Source organism: Humulus lupulus, chromosome X (assembly GCF_963169125.1).
Source record: "Humulus lupulus chromosome X, drHumLupu1.1, whole genome shotgun sequence".
In the NCBI taxonomy this organism is placed as follows: Eukaryota; Viridiplantae; Streptophyta; class Magnoliopsida; order Rosales; family Cannabaceae; genus Humulus; species Humulus lupulus.
The window spans coordinates 150395948-150402038 of NC_084802.1; positions in this window are offsets into that span (position 1 = coordinate 150395948).

Consider the following 6091-nt stretch of genomic DNA (forward strand, 5'->3'; position numbering starts at 1 on the left):
AAATGGTTGCTATATCTCCTCCCTTGATGGGAGGAGGGTTGTCTTGATTCACCTGATGTCCATTTTGATTCATTGGAGCCTCCATAGTTGATGGAATGTTTTGTCCAGAGGGCTATCTGGGAGTTCCCCGATTCCGGACGTACTGAGCGAAAGGCCCTGCCCTGATGAGAGTCTCGATCTTGTCCTTTAATTGTCTGCAGTCATCAGTATTATGACTGATATCATTGTGGAATCGACAAAATTTTGAGGGATCTATCTTCACCCTTTGATTCTTTAATGGTTCTGGCTTCTTCCACGAAAGACGAGAAGAATTCGCAAAGAAGATTCGCTCTCTAGTATCCGTGAGATCGGTATAAGTTACATAGATCAGTTTAAACTTCTCCATGGACTTGTTCTTATTTAACTCGCTCGTGCCACCCTCACCATTTCCCTTACTTTTACTACCTCCTTTGTTATTTTGGGCAATGGTTTGAGCTATAGCACCAGCCACATTCGTTGTCGCTACAACGGTTTGAACAGGGGCTTGGCTTCCTCCTGCAACAGAAGCTTGTGCCTCTTCTAGATTAATCCACCTCTGAGATTGGTTCAGGAACTCATCAACATTGTTAACTCCCTTTCTCTGTAGTTCTAGCCATAGGTCGCCTCCCACAAGGATCCCCATCCTCATTGCCATGAGTTTAGAACTCTCGCCAGCGTCTCTAGCTCATGCGGCAACGTTGGCAAACCTACTTAGGTATGCTTTCAATGGTTCTCCGGGCTGCTGTTTTACATTTTCCAGGGAGTCGACCTTAATCCGAGCTGCCTGAGAAGCCTTGAAAGCTCTCTTGAAATGCACAGAGAAATTCTTCCACGAGTTGATAGAGTGCTTTTTGTACTATTTGAACCATTGCCTAACCGTCCCGATTAGAGTCAAAGGGAATATTAAGCACCTTAGCTCGAGTCCAATGTTGTGGGCCATCATCAGGGTGTTGAACATTCCCAAGTGGTTGGACGGATCTCCATCTCCATCAAATTTAGATAAATGAGGCATCCTGAAACCCGGTAGGACATTCCCGTTAACACTAACTTCGGAAGGACCTCCCTCTTGAATAGTGTAACTGGCTCCATTTTGGGCTAAATTTCTCCTCTGTGACTTTAGACGATCTCGAAGATCAGCTTGGGGATCGACTTAAGGGCTCTAAGCCAAACTGAGGTGATTTCTCAAATCTGTATTGGTCCTGCCACTTCGACGACTCTCGGTCCAATAACTTCCATTAACGAAGCTTAGTGCTCGAGGTTGAGGATGAGGATCTGGGATACTGCCGCGTGTCCACGGGGCATAGGTAGGGGCAGCGAGAGGAGAATTTCTCCTGCAGTCCCCATAAGCAAGAACATTTTGTGCAGAATGAGGCAGTTTCAGATGTCTTATGGGCAATGGGGGATGCCTAACTGGTGAGGTAATTCTTGTCCCGTCAGGATGAACCAAATTAGCTCGCGGTCTTCTGCTCCACCATTTCAAGCTCTCTGCGTCTGGTGATCTTATCGTGACGTAGGAGGGTTGGCTGGAACATGCTATCTTTGTGAGTTTGCCCCAGACCTTCCCCGTGGGTTGCCATGGGCATTTCCAGACGCATATGACGGTGGTACTGAACCTGGGGTCGAGGTCCTAAATGACCAGCTGACTTGCCGATGACCCCTGGGAGGGCCATCAGGCTGAATTTCTTGGTGATCTTGTGCCATGGAATCAGAACTTGGGGTCGAGGTCCTAACCGATTGACATGGTTTGGATCGGCCATCCCAGCAGGACTTATGAGACACACCTTGCCTCTTTCCGACATTAACATCGGTTGCAAGAGGAGGTAGCCGAGCCAAAACCTCCTCGATTTTCTTGTTTGCTTTGGCCAAATGGCTTCTTAACTGCATTTTTTCCAGTTCTACCGTAGTCATGTAATCCAGGTTCGGATTCGACGGCTATGATGTTGAACTCCCAGTGTCACCGTGGCCCATTGGTTGTTTTCCCGATCGTTGCTGGATTTCAAGGCTAGGCCCACGGAAACAGTAGTATGGTGAGCCTCCAGCCCACCAGGCTGTGCCATTTCATTGTCGTGCCTTGCTCAAGTGACCACCATGATGTACTTTGATTGGGATTTTGATGAAGGCACTAATCTGCAGCTCTCAATGAAAGCACCAAACTGTTGACGCGATTTTTTGCCAACAATGAATTATGAAAATAGCTGGGATGAATTATTGCTTAATGATAAACCGCAATAAGAAAATGATACTCAAGAGCAATAGAAAAGAACTCTCAAGAACACTAATCTTTTTTACGTGGTTCGGGGGTTCAAATCCACATAGTCCACGAGTCTATATTATTACTGTCCTACTCTCTAAATTTTGACAGAGTTTTTTCATTACTAAAACTATCCTCCCTTTCCTATCCAAGATCTTAGTATTTATAGAGAAAATCCTTGTACAGGCCTTGGGGTCATCACGTGACTTAACCCCCAGCATTACCATTACCACACTAATTATAAATATTACAATTTATCCTAAGGTATGGTATGATCATTAGGTAAAACTGATATTGGATCCTCAGGGATAATCATGCCATGCTAACCATGCACGATTATATTACGTGCCTGGGTTTTCAGGGATCCTCGGACATGCCGTGTCTGACCATGCACGTCTATATAACGTATCTTGGTTTCTTAAGGATCCAAGGATACGTTAGGTCTCTAGCGTACCCCGAGCTGAATGCATCATGAGCTCGTGTCATGGATGGTATGCCTTATAAACATTACAAGCTTGTGCTTATTGCTTTGCGTTCCCCTTCTCGTGTTATTGACCTGGGGAATCGTGCTGCCTTTGTGGAGAAAATACAAACCAATGGATCATCTATTACAGTCCTTTACTCGCCAACTATACATGTACTGAATTTTAGGATGCACAATAATAATTAAATTAAATTTCTCTTACACTTAATTTAATAAATCACACAATATAATTTAAACTAAAGTCCATTTATAAAATAAAATTCCCCAATTCAGTTAAATTAAGCATTTAACACAAAATGCCCTAAAATTTCCATTTCCTCTTAGGTTTATTATTTTGCACCAAACTTTCATTTTTATGAATGTATTTTGTGCCCAAAATATATGTTCCATAGTTTTTCATTTTATTTTACGAGATTTTTACCCGATTAGGGATTTTTTGTTGGTCCAAGACCAAAAGTCTTATCTTGAATTTTAATAAAAAAATTCATAATTTAGCTATCAATAACTCATGGAAATAAATTCCAAACAAATATAATATTATTTAAAATAATATTCTTAACTCAGGGAAAAAATCCCGACCCGAGTCGTTTAAAGGTACCCAAAACGCAGGGCTTGACAACTTTGTAATAGTATAAGCCTATGTCGGTTCTGAAGCTAGTATGCTCCTCGTTGGGAGGGTGCATGCTGATTTGATTGTACCCCGAGTAGGCATCCATAAATGTAAGGACTTCACGTCTTGCAGTGGCATCGACTTGCTAGTCAATTCTTGGTAGAGGAAAACATTCTTTGGGAGATGCCTTGTTTAAATCGGTGAAGTCCACACAAGCCCTCCATTTTCCATTGGGCTTTGTTACTAGGACAGGATTTGATACCCATTCAGGGTAGAAAGCTTCTCTTATGAATCCATTTTGTTTAAGTCTTTTGAATTCTTCCTTTAAGGTCTTAGATCTTTATTTGTCGAGCATCCTTCTTTTTTGTTGTACAAGTTTGAAGTTGTCTTTGTCTATGTTCAAGGCATGGCTGATAACAATGGGGTTAATGCCCACCATTTCTATGTTCAGACTTGACTTCTTCAACTATGTTTTTTCCAATTTTTACTATTGTGGTTGTTTCATTCTAGTCGAGAGGAACTTCCTTCAGGTCTTCAATTAATCCCACTTCAGTATCAAATTCCCCAAAAAGAGGATCAATATCTTCTCCTTCGCTTTGGGCAACTCCCTATTTGGAGTTTCTCAGTTTATCCGAGGAGGATGTGGCTTATTCTCTGATGGTGCTCACTCTCACCAATGTTGTTTTCTTGCTCCCTACTAGTCCTACAAATATCATGTTGGTTGTTGCCAAGCCATTTGTAGCAGTAGTGATGGAGGAATCGTAGGACTCTCAAGCCTCTCTCTGGTTTCCCTTAGCACACCTGATTTCAACGTTAGTGGGGAACTTCATCATTAAGTGGAATATGGATGTAATGACTCTAAGGTTGATCAATATTGCTCTTCCAAGTAAGGCATTGAAAGCTGAGAGAATGTTGAATACCACAAACGTGGCAATGACTATAATGTTTGCTGGAGTCATTCATTATCCAATACTACCATACAGGGTCTATGTTTAGGGCTCCAGATCTTGTACAGATAACTTCATCCGTTTAAGGATAATTTTGAAAAGGATGTTTTTGGAGGAACTATGAACTATCATTGCTCTGGCAGCGATCATATTGGTAATCTGGGCTTCTATCACCAAAGGGTCGTTGTGTAGGAATTTTACATGTGCGGCGTCATCCTAGGTGAATGTTATGGGCTTACATTCATACTGAAGTGTTTTGGGAGTACACTCCTTGATGGCCAATACCTCATCTTCCGGTTCATGGAGAAGTGTCCGAGCAGATGAGAAATTCGATTTCATCCTTGAGCTGGTTACACTCATTGGTGTCATATCAATAGTCATTATGAGACTGACAGAACTTGTTTGTGTTTCTTACTTATATGATTTATTTTCCTATAAGGCACTTCAACCTATGTAGCTTGAAAGACTTCTGCTTATTACCTCAAGAGTGTAGAATTGGTGGTAAAAGGAGGAGTGTATTCTCGTGGCTTATCATTAGTTTTTTTCCCCTTGTTATCATTATTGTTTCCACCATTGGAATTATTACTTCGTTTGCCACCATTCTGGTTTTTCTTATTACAATTACAATTGGTTGTCCGGTTCTGGTTAGATGCATCATTGGTGCTTGCTTGGTTAGCCTGATCTGCTCTTCGAATGGCTTCTTCTGGGTTAATGATTTCTTCTACTTGATTTCAAAACTCTCCAGTTGAGTAAATGGTCTTTCTTCTAAGATCAATCCATAGAGGTGCTTTTACTTGGATCCCTACCATGGTGGCTATCACCTTTCCATCATCATTGGCCGTTTTTGACCTAGCAACTTCTTGCATGAACTGCTGCATATAGTCCTTAAGGGGTTCATTAGGCCCTTCCTTGATGTCAACAAGGTCTTTAACCTTAGTTGCCGGGAAACGAGCAGCAAAGAATTGTGAGTAGAAGAGTCTCACAAATGTATCCCAAGATGTAATGGTTCCTGGTTCTAGCTTGAAGAACAATTGTTGAGCAAAATCAACTAGGGTAGCCAGGAAAATCCTACAAAGGACATCATCTCTTACATCTTGAAGATTTGTTTCTATTTCAAAGTTGTTGACGTGTGAAATGGGATCTTCTTTTCCAGTATACATTTTCCATATTGGCATCTTGAACTTGGGAGGGAGTGTAAGAGCATTTGATTTGTTTAGAGAAAGAAGATCCTTTCTTTCTCTCTATGTCAATATTAGTGAGATTTGGAGTAGTTAGCTCCTAAACCATCTTAGTGAGGGCATTAGTTGCGCTTGGAATGCCGGAGCAACTAGAGCAGCGACTGGGATTGCAGCAGCTCCTACTTATGGTGCTGGTGGGATTAATGGTGCAACAAGTCCTTACACATTAGAACTATTGCCTTCCCAGATCTGGTCAAGGACATCTCGCAGGTTGGGCCCTCAAGTCTATTGAAGACACTCCCTCCTCTAGGTCGCCACCCCCGAAGCATTTTTGCTATCTGCTCGAAGAAGGCCTGGAGGTGTTCTCTCTGGACAGTTTGCAGGCTCTAACTGCCTCGGTGGGACAAACAATCCTCCAAGCTATGCATTTTCCCCAGGTGGGATATCTTGAGGCCCAGGTAGCCTCGGCAGAACAAACTATCCTCTTGAATGCACATCATTGTGACAGTCATCATAATATTGATAGTCACGGGGTTGGTAGTATCTACTATCCCCCTCATCATCATCCTAGCCATTATTTTATGTTGTTTGATAACTACTACT